The sequence below is a fragment of the Eleginops maclovinus genome, chromosome 15 (assembly GCF_036324505.1).
Source record: "Eleginops maclovinus isolate JMC-PN-2008 ecotype Puerto Natales chromosome 15, JC_Emac_rtc_rv5, whole genome shotgun sequence".
Classification (NCBI taxonomy): Eukaryota; Metazoa; Chordata; class Actinopteri; order Perciformes; family Eleginopidae; genus Eleginops; species Eleginops maclovinus.
Genome location: NC_086363.1, coordinates 16479153 through 16493659, shown reverse-complemented (window position 1 = coordinate 16493659; position 14507 = coordinate 16479153). Strand labels below are relative to the sequence as shown.

Here is a 14507-nt window from a genome sequence, read left to right as displayed (position 1 = left end):
AAGGCAATTAAAGCTTTAGTATTTCTACAATTACATTAGGAATGATATATTTCTTATGGGCCAGTAACATATTATTTTGAATTTGTTTTACCTTTTCTCAATATTATTATTTTAATTGTTATTTACTTTATACACCCGGTTGGGACAGTTTTGTTTACATAATATTAATGTACCTATGTTTTCTTGGATATATACCTCAAAATTGTGTACACATTTAAAAAAAATAATATTGAATTAGCAAAACATTTCTGGGCTTATTATCTCTGAAAACTTCCAGTTAAAATGAATATCTCCTATCTGATGTGGCGTTCAGGAGCTTTAATCTGCTTCTGGAAAATTAAAATATCATACATTTTGGCTGCGACTAGCCTGGTCAGACTATTGATAGGAGGATCAGAGCCCAACTTTCATATGTCAGGACCTCTAGCTTTGGGAAATTAAGTTTAAATTGTTTACGCTAAGGCTTTTATATATAGGGTTCATTTAAGAGATATTACATTTCCTATTGAATTAGGCCACAGTGTGACAGGGAACAACAACGACACATCCGGGTCAAGGATGAACAAAGAGCGGAAAAAACGTTGGGCGTTTTCGGCAGGCGCATGGCGTTGAGCTAAGCTAGAAGATGCTAGCATCACTTTGCTGTGTAGTGATTTGGTTTTGTGGCCCCTTTTTTTAAAAATCCCAAATTTAAAGAAATCACTACAAAAATACCGGAACTGGACAAACGCTGGCTCACTAGCTTGCTAGCTTAATGTACTAAAGTGAAGGTGGTGGGAATAGGTTAGAGCAAACGCGGCTGTGTGGATTTGCGAGGTCAACGTTAATTTGTCAAACCTGTGCAACCACCACCATCCTTCGTCTGACTCGACGGCCTCTTCTGACAAAATTGGGTGAGTATTGTGTTGTAACTGCTAGCTAGCTCCCGCTAAGTAAATGTATATCTAAGTGGTTGCTATGCCGAAGTATGCTAACGGCAGTTGCTAATTTAGAGAACCTTAGCTTTTTACATTTGAACAAGACTAGCAGCAGAGGTGGATGAAGTACTCAGATCTTATGTATACTCCAGGTTTAAATAAAGTATAACCTTCGTGTTATTTTTTTTTTTACATCATTAATCCAAATCTGCTTAGTAACTAAAGGTATTAAATACATATAGTGAAGTAATAGTACACTATTTTATTGTGATTTGTAGTGCTGTTACAACGTCCCTCACAATTGTACTGAGTTGTACTGAAGTACAGTGCTTGAGTAAATCTACTTTACACCACTGCTTGTCATGGAAAACGTGTGTAACGTTGTGGTGTTTGAGGATTCTTAATCTGGAAAAATTTTAAAAATCCTAAACCTATAATGGTAAAATAACAGCTCAAATTGTGAATTACGCATACCGTTGCCTCAGTCTGGTCTGTAGAGACTTGAGACCATATTAAGCGAGCTTGCAGTCACAATTTACGGTAACGTTATTCACGAAGGTAGCCTAATCCTTGTTTAACATTGCGTCCTTAAAACTAACATGATGTGATGTTACCGAGTACAATTTCAAAGTGTAAAGACATTTCGCATTTTGCGACCAAAATTTGAGAGAGTGCGACTGAATTTTACATCTGGTTTCACGTTAAACGTGGAAGGGGCGCGTCAATGAATCCGGCATATTTTGCAGGCCAAGGAGTGTGAGAAGGATAGGGAATGTGTGGAGGGGGAGGGTCCTACAGATAATCGAGCGCGTGCAAACCTCTGTGGAGGAGTCGAGGAGAAAGATGTCACAACCTGCTACGTGCGTCTGAAATATGAGCAAGCGAACTATTGACTCGTTCTTCCGACCTGCAGCTAGTGTGCCAATGCAAGCGCCATAGCCTACAGTGTCACAGTCGGATGAAGATTCAGAGGTTAGTGCGGCGAAAAAGGTCCGAACCCATACTTTTCGGGAAGACTGGCTGCGAGCTGGTTGAGGTACAGTAAGGAGACGAACTCCATGAACTGCAAATGTTGCAGTTCGCTACCCCAGAACTGCAGGGAACACGAAGTTTGCCAACAGTGCAGGCACTTCGCAGTTTAGGGGTTCTTAACCATTTTGACCTTGAGGCCCAATTTTTATAGTACAAAGTGGCCCGGGGCCCATTAAATATTTACACTGTATAGGTTTAATTGACCTCACTCACGGTTTGATTTGTATTCAATAATAAACCAAATCCACTTACAGTTTAACAAGCAAAAACCTTGTCAAATAAAATGACAAGATAAAATGGGATCATCACAAAGACTTTCATTAGACATGTGTATGTAAACCTGCACACACATCAAGCCACTGAACAGGCTGATAATTCCTGGCACAAATCAAGCCGGGACAAGAATTTTTTTTAAAGGATCAAGTCAGGCTTTTTGATTAAAAAAGGACCAATATTTAGATTTGACTTATAATAAAAAAATTATATATATATATATATATATATATGTATATATATGTATATATGTATATATATATATATGTATGTATATATATATGTATATATATATATATATGTATGTATATATATGTATATATGTATATATATATATATATATATATATGTATGTATATATGTATATATGTATATATATATATGTATGTATGTATATATATATGTATATATATATATATATATATGTATATATATATACACATATATATATATATATATATATATAGCTATATATATATATATATGTCGCGTTTCACATCGCAATAGACATGGCCCCGATATACACAGTCGAAAGGTCTGGCTTCCAACATTTGCTTCATGTGCTGGACCCCCGCTTCAAGCTCCCAGGCCGAAAACATTTCAGCGAAGTTGTCTTGCTCCGTCTGTACAACATTACTTGTGCGAAAGTGACAAAAAAGCCATTTCTTTTGTCATTTCACAAAAAAATCGTAATCGGGTTTTGAGAGAAGAAAATTCGGGATTTTATTTTTGGGCAAAATCGAACAGCCCTAATGTGTATATGTATGTGTGTACTATAAACGGATGTGAGTAGACATTCACAGAGCTCAGGAGTTCAGCAGTCTTATAGCCTGTGGTATAAAACTGTCCCTGAGTCTGGAGGTCTTGGTCCGGATGCTGCGGTACCGTCTGCCAGACGGCAGCAGACAGAACAGATTGTTGCTGGGGTGATGGGGGTCCTTTAATATCCTACTGGCCTTCTTCCTACACCGCTGGGTGTAGAGGTCCTCCATGGATGGCAGCTCCGTCCTGGTGATGTGCTGAGCAGTTTTCATCACCCTCTGTAGAGTCTTACGGTTGAGGGCGGTGCAACTGCCATACCAGGCGGTGATGCAGCCAGTCAGGATACTCTCGATGGTCCACTTATAGAAGCTGCAGAGTATCCTGGAGTCCATGTTGAACTTCAACAGCCTGCGGAGGAAGAAGAGCCGCTGTCGAGGCGTCTTGGATATGACCCTGGTGTGAGGTGTCCATGTCAGGTCCTCACTGATGTTTACCCCGAGGAACCTGAAGCTGCTGACTCTCCACAGGAGTCCCGTCGATGGTGTGCCTCTCTCTGCCTCTTCCTGTAGTCCACAATCAGCTCCTTTGTTTTGCTGACGTTGAGATGGAGGTTGTTGTCCTGGCACCAAGATGTCAGGGCTCTGACCTCCTCTCTGTATGCCGTCTCGTCGCCGTCTGTGATCAGGCCGATGAGGGTTGTGTCGTCAGCAAACTTGATGATAGTGTTGGAGCTGTGTGTGGCCACGCAGTCGTGCGTGAACAGGGAGTAGAGGAAAGGGCTGAGCACACAACCCTGAGTTGAGGGTCAAGGTGGAGGATGTGATGTTCCCCATCCGCACTGCCTTGGATCTGCCCGTTAGGAAGCTCATGATCCAGTCACAGAGGGCGCTGTTGAGCCCGAGGTCCCTAAGCTTAATGATGAGCTTGGAGGGCACAATGGTATTGAATGCTGAACTGTAGTCAATGAACAGCATTCTCACATAAGTGTTCCTCTGGTCCAGGTGGGAGAGGGCAGTGTGGAGGGTGAGGGAGATGGCATCATCCGTGGACCTGTTTGCTCTGTATGCAAACTGCAGGGGGTCCAGTGAGTCAGGGAGGGAGGAGGTGATACAAGTGTTGACTAACCGCTCAAAGCACTTCATGATGATGGAGGTGAGTGCAACTGGGCGGTAGTCATTGAGGCAGATGGGTTTTGTCTTTTTGGGGACAGGGACAATGATGGACTCTTTAAAACATGTGGGGACTACAGACTGGAGCAGTGACCTATTGAAAATGTCTGTGAACACATCTGCCAGCTGAACTGCACACACCTTGAGAGCACGGCCAGGGATGCCATCAGGTCCAGGAGCCCTGTGTGCGTTGATCCTTTTCAGAGATCTACACACATCTGCACTGGTTAAAACCAGTGAGCAGGGATCCTGGGCCTTCTGTGCCTCCACAGCCGGGGGCCTCTCAAAGCGTGCATAACATGTGTTCAGTTCATCTGGGAGAGATGCAGACACTTCCTCAGAACCACTCTTGTCCTTACAGTGGGGCAAAAAAGTATTTAGTCAGCCACCAATTGTGCAAGTTCTCCCATTTAAAAAGATGAGAGAGGCCTGTAATTTTTATCATAGGTATACCTCAACTATGAGAGACAGAATGAGAAAAAAAAATCCAGGAAATCACATTGTAGGATTTTTAATGAATGAATTGGTAAATTCCTCTGTAAAATAAGTATTTGGTCACCTACAAACAAGCAAGATTTCTGGCTCTCACAGACCTGTAACTTCTTCTTTAAGAGGCTCCTCTGTCCTCCACTCGTTACCTGTATTAATGGCACCTTTTTGAACTCGTTATCAGTATAAAAGACACCTGTCCACAACCTCAAACAGTCATACTCCAAACTCCACTATGGCCAAGACCAAAGAGCTGTCAAAGGAGACCAGAGACAAAATTGTAGACCTGCACCAGGCTGGGAAAACTGAATCTGCAATAGGTAAGCAGCTTGGTGTGAAGAAATCAACTGTGGGAGCAATTATTAGAAAATGGAAGACATACAAGACCACTGCTAATCTCCCTCGATCTGGGGCTCCACGCAAGATCTCACCCCGTGGGGTCAAAATGATCACAACAATGGTGAGCAAAAATCCCAGAACCACACGGGGGGACCTAGTGAATGACCTGCAGAGCGCTGGGACCAAAGTAACAGAGGCTACCATCAGTAACACACTACGCCGCCAGGGACTTCAATCCTGCAGTTCCAGACGTGTCCCCCTGCTTAAAGCGATCCAATGTAGCATTTGTACCTTAAAATAACAGCTTGAAAAAAATTGAGCGGCTAGAATGACTTTTAATATGACGATTTGCCTCTCTTTCATGCCCATCGGGGGTCTGAGGTGAGATAACTGCGCTATGTAACTTTGCTAGACCGGGCCGGGAGATGAGCGGAAGTACTTCGACTTGCTTTCTGGCACACCTACCGCAATAACAAATAGACCCCCTCCACGCACCCAGGTATAAGGAGAAGCAAGCGCAGCATTGTCAGTACGTTAGCCATGCATGAATTATTCTTTCGAATTCAGCTAATACAGTGATATAATAAACTGTTACTACTGTGACGTTAGTGGTTGTGATTTATCCCATGTCGATAAAACAACGAAAATTGATGTATTGTGATATACATCCCTGCCAATGTCATTCATGAAAGCATGCAATGTAGGCTGTAGCCTTATTAGTGTCATCCCTGTCTCACGGAGACATGTAGTTTTTGTAGATGCCAAAAGTCATCTGTCCCGTCTCAGACAAGCATGCAAATAAAATGTGGTCATTCTTCCTCAATCTCACGCCAGGTACGTTTGTAATCTTCTAAACCTAACTTCTCTATCTTATAATAAAATGCACGTTCCAATGTATAGTATGCCTATGTGCCTTTTCGATGTTGTCAACAATATTGCGTTAGATGTCATCCACGTTCACACTTACAAAACAACGTAGCCTATGCAGTATTTCAGCTAAACCAAATGTTGTCATTCTTTTGGTTGTATCAGCATTCATTTCGAGTATCACAGTAGATAAAACTATGTAGTCATATTTCTGTAAAACCTTTGATTACTCTTACCTTATCGGTTGACATAGCTTGCACCTTCTGACTCCTCGTCGGTTCGTCATCAAATGCACGTGAATGCGACAGGGTGTTGTATTTACGACAGTGTCGTAAACGTACATTACCTCCAAGCCTGTAGGGGGAGCTCCATAATGGGCTTTTTGACAAGTTCCGTTGGATCGCTTTAAGCCAGTACATGTCCAGGCCCGTCTGAAGTTTGCTAGAGGGCATTTGGATGATCCAGAAGAGGATTGGGAGAATGTCATATGGTCAGATGAAACCAAAATAGAACTTTTTGGTAAAAACTCAACTCGTCGTGTTTGGAGGAGAAAGAATGCAGAGTTGGATCCAAAGAACACCATACCTACTGTGAAGCATGGGGGTGGAAACATCAGGCTTTGGGGCTGTTTTTCTGCAAAGGGACCAGGACGACTGATCCGTGTAAAGCAGGGGTCTCAAACTCAATTTACCCGGGGGCCGTTAGAGGTAGAATCTCGGTGAGGCTGGGCCGCATCAGGTTTCCCACAAGAAAAGTACTAAAAAAACATTCCAATGTTATCAAATGTCTTTATTTTTATTTTTAACACAAAATAAGATGAAAAAATTAATTAACAAATTCATAAGAAAAAAACCAATCAATCAGTAATAAATAAATAAAATAATAATAATAATAATAATAATACAGCAGATATAGAAGACTGAAGAAACCACATATAGTTGCTGACTAGAGAAATGTAATTATTATTATTCAGATTCAAATATCTGTATTAACAGTTCTTTAACATTTCACTTTCTGAACATGAATGGAACATTGAACATAAACTGTTCTGAACATGGCTTCTTCTGCCTACTTCTTGCTGCTAGAGATCTGGCAGCGCTTCCTCTCGCATAGCCGAGCCACATTTGGCTTAAGCAGGGATGAAGCAGTGGAGACCCTCAGTAGGGCTTGAAGATGCTCATCAGTAAGTCTAGACCTGTACTTGGACTTATTGAAGTTCAACGTAGAGAAGAGTTTTTCGCACAAGCATGTGCTCCCAAAAAGACACATGGTCCGCTTGAACATTCGTGAAAGCTCAGGGAAGCTGGGGGGCAATTCTCTCAAAAATTGCCCGAGCTTGTCTGCTTTTCCACTCACCTCCCAACTCCCATGCAACTCTGAACTCCCTGAGCTCAGAGTTGCACTGCAGGTCAATGAGCTCCATTTGAAGCACAGGAGGGGCATCTTGCACATCAAAGGAGAAGGAGTCCGCAAAAATTTGAAATGTGGCTCTGTGCGTCTTGAAGTCTGCAAATCTGTGATCAAATTCCTCCTGTAGCTTCAAAATGACATCCACATACTCCTCCCCACTGAATGGTGTGCCTGCATCCATGAGTTCCTTGCATGCTGAAAAATGGCAAAGGTTTGTCTGAAAAAGCTGGGCTTTCCATAACATAAGTTTTGTAGAGAATGCTCTCACGTTGTCATAGGCAGCACTAACAAGTTGCCCCTGGCCTTGTAACTTCTTGTTCAGTACATTAAGCTCATGTGTGATATCAACAAAAAAAAGCTAAGTCCATGAGCCATTTGGGATCACTTAGCACAGGAACAGCAACCCCATCTTTCTCCATGAAGGCTTTCACTTCCGCTCTCAACTCAATAAATCTCTTCAACATGTTTCCCCTGCTGAGCCAATGTACCTCGGTGAAGTAGAGCACATCCCCATATTCTGACTCCATTTCCTCTAAAAAAAAAGCATGGAACCTTCTGTGCTTTAAGCCCCTGGATCTGATTTAGTTGATGCATTTCACAACGAAAGACATCACATTGTCAAACTTCAGGCATTTGCTGCAAAGAGCCTGCTGATGGATAATGCAGTGCAGAGCAATGGCCTCCTCCACCAGTCCATTTTTCCTCCCTGTCATTGATGGCGCTCCATCGGTTGTTATTCCAACAAACCTCTTCCATGGCAAACCGGCATTCTCAATGGCATCACACAGCTGGTGAAATATCTCCTGAGTGGTGGTCTGGCCATGCATTGGAATCACTGTGAGCAACTCCTCTATGACTTCAAAATTGTCATCACACCACGGACATAGATTGCGAGCTGGGCAGTGTCCGTGATGTCTGTGGTCTCATCAAGAGCGACTGAGTATACACTGAACATTTTGCTTTCTCACACAGTTGATCATAAATGTCACTTGACAGGTCAGAAATGCTCTCTGCCACGGTGTTGGCAGAAAGGCTGATGCTGCTAAACTGACCTTTATTTTCTGGACAGACAATACTTGCAGCCTGTAATATACACTTTTTGACTAATTCACCTTCTGTGAATGGCTTTCCTGCTTTAGCAATCATCTCACTAACCACGTAGCTAGCTTCGACTGCTGCATCATTCTCTCTGGTTGCTTTCTTAAAGAAATCTTGTTGCCTCAGTAGATATGTTTTAAGATTAGCAACCCTGTTGGCTCTCGCATCTCCCTGGTATTTTGCATACTCCTCAGCATGTCTAGTTGTGTAATGACGTTTCAAATTGTATCTTTGTGCACTGCAACTTTCTCTGTGCAAATAAGACACGGCGGATGCCCCTGTGTTCAACAAAGAAATATTGCACTTCCCACTTTTCCTGAAATTGTCTGTGCTCATCACCAACCGTTCTCTTCACTGCAGGCTTTGAAAAAGACATGTTTGGGGCTGTGTAATATATATTTCCACTTGGTGTCACTGTCGCGTTGAAGTTTCAGTGTTTAGCCGCTACGTCTTTTCCGCTTCTTTTTCTGTCCCCACTGAGCAACAATTTCCGCGCCCGCCTCCGCTTCTGAGCCCGCGGCCGATGTCCCGCCCCCGAGAGCAATATACCCCACCGTGATTGGTAGGTTCTTTCACTCTGCCCACAACACTGAAAAATGCCATTGTTTTCAAACTGGGGGCCGCAATTTAAAAATAAAATTTTAAATTGGGTGGGGCCGCAAACTATTTTCTTTTACCCCATTTCCCCCCCCAAATTTTTAAACCCCCTTTTTTAAAAAAAAAATCCCTTTATTTTAAATTTTTATTTTTTAAAAATTTCCTTCCCCCCAACCCCCCAAAACCTTCCCCTTCCCCCTTTTTCAATAAATATCCCCAAAACAACCCCCAGGGAACCAAAAGTGCTTTTAAAACTTTCAAGGGCCTTAAAAACCTCCTCCCCAAAAACCCCCCCCCAACCCAAATCTTTTAAATCCTTTTTCCCCCCCCCCCCCCCCCCAAAATTTCCCCCCAAATCCCCCAAAAACCCAAAAGGGGCCCCCGTTAAGACCCTTTAAGAAAAGTTTGAAACCCCGTCCTTTGCCCCCCAAAGGGGGATATTAAAAAAGTTATTGAGTGAACTTTTTTTATTGACCAAAATACCCTTATTTTCCCACAAACCCCCCCTTTTAAAATAAAAATTTATTAAAAATCCAACAATGGGGTTTTTTTGGATTTTTTTTTCTCCCCTTTGTTCTCCCAAAAAGAGGTAACCTATATCAAAATTTCAGGCCCCACTTTTTTAAAAGGGGAACTTGCACAATTGGTGGGACCCAAATACTTTTTTTGGGCCCCCCTGTAAAGTAGTTGTTATTGTTTTTTGCCAGAACATGGGTTTTTTGGGGGACCCAAAGGAGAACCTGATTTCACCCCGGAATTTTAGTTTGGGAAGGGAGAAGGACTTTCCGGCCCTCAGTTCAAACATTGGGGACTCCTTTGAGAAAAAGCAATCCCGAAGGAGCCCCGGGCCAGTTTTCCCCACTGCAACTTTTAAAAATGCTGTCCCTGGAAACTTCCAGAAACTGGGGAAATTTCCCGATGTTTAGGGCAAAGCAACACATTTTTTCAGTGGGGTCCCCGGGAAAAAGGGGGTTTTTCCAAAAATCCACATGTTTCCCTCTCTGGGATCTTTAGGAAAGTAGTTATCACATTTCTCTGCCAGTTGTGAGAGGTGCCGAGAGACTGAGTCACTGATATTCACCTGAGGGGAGTTTTCTAAAATGTCAGACAAAAGTGGAAACGCGTCCATCCTCTTTTCCTGGGCCCTCTTGATCCACAAAGCAAGTTTCCTCTTGAAAGCTTGAACTTTGTCTTCAAGAAAAAATATGTTGCTGTTTCTTCCTTGAAGTGAGATGTTCAGTTGGTTCAGCAGTGAAAAAATGTCAGAGGTAGGCAAGTTTTGCTGTGAACATTGTGTTGGGATAGTACTGTGCAAGATGATGGTTTTTCTCAGTGAGAAAAGAGAAGACCTCATTCCTCAGTTCAAACAAACGCTTGAGGACCAGTCCTCTTGAGAGCCATCTCACTTCACTGTGATACAGCAGCAGGATGTGATCTGCTTCTATGTCCTCGCAAAGCTTAGCAAAACATCTGGAGTTCGCAGCATTGTTTTTAATAAAGTTTATGGTGTTCGCACTTACATCCATCACCTGGTGGAAATCTGGTGGCATCTTTTTTGCTGCAAGGCTTTCACGGTGGAGAAAACAGTGTGTCCATTTAGCTTCTGGTGCACGATCGAGTATCTGTCTGACACCCTGATGCCTGCCAATCATTGATGCTGCACCGTCACTGCACACCCCAACACAGTTCTGCCAGTCCAGGCCGTTCTCAGTGAAGTAGTTATCCATGCAGCGGAAACATTCCTGAGCCGTGGTACGTGTTGGTAGCTCTCCACATGTACAGTGGGGCAAAGAAGTATTTAGTCAGCCACCGATTGTGCAAGTTCTCCCATTTAAAAAGACGAGAGAGGCCTGTCATTTTTATCATAGGTACACTTCAACTATGAGAGACAAAATGAGAAAAAAAAATCCAGGAAATCACATTGTAGGATTTTTAATGAATTAATTGGTAAATTCCTCGGTAAAATAAGTATTTGGTCACCTACAAACAAGCAAGATTTCTGGCTCTCACAGACCTGTAACTTCTTCTTTAAGAGGCTCCTCTGTCCTCCACTCGTTACCTGTATTAATGGCACCTTTTTGAACTCGTTATCAGTATAAAAGACACCTGTCCACAACCTCAAACAGTCATACTCCAAACTCCACTATGGCCAAGACCAAAGAGCTGTCGAAGGAGACCAGAGACAAAATTGTAGACCTGCACCAGGCTGGGAAAACTGAATCTGCAATAGGTAAGCAGCTTGGTGTGAAGAAATCAACTGTGGGAGCAATTATTAGAAAATGGAAGACATACAAGACCACTGCTAATCTCCCTCGATCTGGGGCTCCACGCAAGATCTCACCCCGTGGGGTCAAAATGATCACAAGAACGGTGAGCAAAAATCCCAGAACCACACGGGGGGACCTAGTGAATGACCTGCAGAGAGCTGGGACCAAAGTAACAGAGGCTACCATCAGTAACACACTACGCCGCCAGGGACTTCAATCCTGCAGTTCCAGACGTGTCCCCCTGCTTAAGCCAGTACATGTCCAGGCCCGTCTGAAGTTTGCTAGAGGGCATTTGGATGATCCAAAAGAGGATTGGGAGAATGTCATATGGTCAGATGAAACCAAAATAGAACTTTTTGGTAAAAACTCAACTCGTCGTGTTTGGAGGAGAAAGAATGCAGAGTTGCATCCAAAGAACACCATACCTACTGTGAAGCATGGGGGTGGAAACATCATGCTTTGGGGCTGTTTTTCTGCAAAGGGACCAGGACGACTGATCCGTGTAAAGGAAAGAATGAATGGGGCCATGTATCGTGAGATTTTGAGTGAAAACCTCCTTCCATCAGCAAGGTCACTGAAGATGAAGCGTGGCTGGGTCTTTCAGCATGACAATGATCCCAACACACCGCCAGGGCAACGAAGGAGTGGCTTCGTAAGAAGCATTTCAAGGTCCTGGAGTGGCCTAGCCAGTCTCCAGATCTCAACCCCATAGAAAATCTTTGGAGGGAGTTGAAAGTCCGTGTTGCCCAGCGACAGCCCCAAAACATCACTGCTTTAGAGGAGATCTGCATGGAGGAATGGGCCAAAATACCAGCAACAGTGTGTGGAAACCTTGTGAAGACTTACAGAAAACGTTTGACCTCTGTCACTGCCAACAAAGGGTATATAACAAAGTATTGAGATGAACTTTTGTTATTGACCAAATACTTATTTTCCACAATAATTGGAAAATTAATTCATTACAAATCCTACAATGTGATTTTCTGGATTTCTTTTCTCATTCTGTCTCTCATAGTTGAAGTATACCTGTGATGAAAATTACAGGCCTCTCTCATCTTTTTAAATGGGAGAACTTGCACAATTGGTGGCTGACTAAATACTTTTTTACCCCACTGTATGTCTTTGTGCAAACTACTGTCCCAGCGATAGCAAACAAAAACCAGCAGCAGTGCAGCATTCGTGACATCCGTGAACTCGTCTAGTTGTAAAGAGAAAAGCTGGCTACTTTTTATTCTTTCAAGAAGTTGATGCTGTATGTCTGAGGCCATGTCCGCGATACAGTGACTCACAGTGTGGTTTGACAGTGGGATGGTCAGCAGCTTCTTTGCAGCGGCCTCTCCGATCATCTCACGGCACATATCAACAGCGGCAGGCAGAACCAACTCCTCCGCTATGGTGAACGCCTTCTTGCTCTGTGCCACACGTCTGGCTACGAGGTAGCTGGCTTTCAGTGCACATTTGAGCTGCCAATCAGTGACACCTTTTCTGCATCTGCAGCCCATTTTCTTTTCTTTTGAGAAATTCCACCGGCTTTCCCACGAGCGTCGGGTGCTTGGTCTGTAGATGCCGCTGTAGTTTTGAGGGCTTTAGTGCCTCATTTGACAGCGTTAGCCCACACTCCACACACTGGGCTCTCGGCACTACCTCGGTACCTCCGTTTACGAAGCCGTATTTTATATAATCGGCAGACGCGCAGCTTGTGAACAGGCGAGGCAGGCAACTGCTTGGGGCCCCGAGCCGCTAGGGGGGCCCCCAAGAGCTGGCATGTTAAGCCAACTACTAGTTACGTAGTACGCACACCAACCGGCACATACGCATTTAACACTGATGTTACAGGCGCTTAACTTGTATAGTAACAAACTACGTTAATTACTATTTGCCCGCGAACTTAAACGTGCTACTCTCCAACTGCACATGCGCAGCGTTGCTAGGCAACGTCACGTAAATAAAGGGAGTCTTTTCGTACACATATTCCGATTGGATGGAATGTTGATTGACATTGGCTTTGCCGAGTCAGAAACCCAACTTCCCGCCCGGTTTCGAAAATGAACGTAAGTGAATGGGTGACGTCTCTAGGTCAGTTATCCCACTTCACGTTAACCCGTGTGATGCCATCGTTCATTAAATTGGAAACTAAGCTGGAGGAAAATGAAGAGGAGCTATCCATCTGGTTGTAAGAAGAAGAAGAAAAAAAAAGATGAAGAAAAAAGAAAGAAAGACAGACAGTGGTAAGTGGAGCAGATAATGATCTAAGCATAACATCAACAGTAAATGACTCCTGTTATTGAACTACTGACTAGTGTTAGTTATTGTTGAACTAACAGGGAGACAGACTAGCAGCGAGTGTTAAGCTAGCTACTATGAATGCTATGATAGCAATGAATAATGAAAGCTATGCCCAAGGAGAACAATTACAAATCTCTTTCATATCTCTCCTCAGGATCTTTACTTTTTTTGACCACAAAAGAAACAGATAAAGTGCCCCTACCAAATCCTGATGATGAAAACCGTAAGTCCAGTGTTCCACTTTAATTGTTAACTGTTGACTGTAACTGTTTAATTGTTGATTGTAAAGATTATTTATGACAATATAGAAGTACACAATTTAGTTTTTTGTCACATCAGTTCCAGCAACATCTACCTCCAGTGGGATAGTGGACACTCCGCCTGGTGGTTGTCATGAGCAGGAAGAGACACCAGAGGCACATCGAGCGCCCATCCCAGGTTATGATACAGATGACTGTGAGTTTAATAAATCAATACATTTTACTTTAGTTGATAACATATACCATGCCCTGTAAAGATTCTTTATGACAATGTATACCTTGTTTTTTTTTGTCATTCAGCTCCGGCAACGTCCACCTCCAGCAGGACTGCAACTCCTACCCCTCATCATGACACGTCACCTGCTTCTACAACAGCTTTGACCACATCAGAAGACCCTGCAGAATGGTCAAGTGTTCTAAACCATACTGAAGTGTGTGCATTAGTCTCAAATAGGCCTAAGCAGATCAAAGATGTGGTTTTCCCACAGAATTCTGAGAAAAATCCACGTAGATTCACAAAGGAAAAACTACGAAATGGTAATGAGAAATGGGGAAAAGATACAGCGAACATGGCTTCTTTATTCAGTTAGCACAGACTCTGTCTTCTGTTTTGCGTGCAAAGTTTTTGGTAAACAGGACAATGCACTTACAAAAGGAGGTTTCAGAAATTGGAGGAATCTGGCTGGACATCTAAAGGAACATGAATATTCCAAAACACACATTACCTGTATGACAACTTGG

General features: G+C 43.0%; 1 protein-coding gene across 2 annotated transcripts in view; it reads left to right on the top strand.

Annotated features, from left to right (window-relative positions):
- Nucleotides 1–709: 709 nt before the first annotated feature.
- The window catches only part of tdrd6 (tudor domain containing 6), a 35721-nt gene continuing 21923 nt past the window's right edge, over nucleotides 710–14507 (top strand). For both annotated transcript variants that reach the window (XM_063901800.1, XM_063901799.1), the window contains exon 1: nucleotides 710–893. The gene's annotated coding sequence lies outside the window, so the exon portion shown is untranslated. The remainder of the gene's footprint in view (nucleotides 894–14507) is intronic.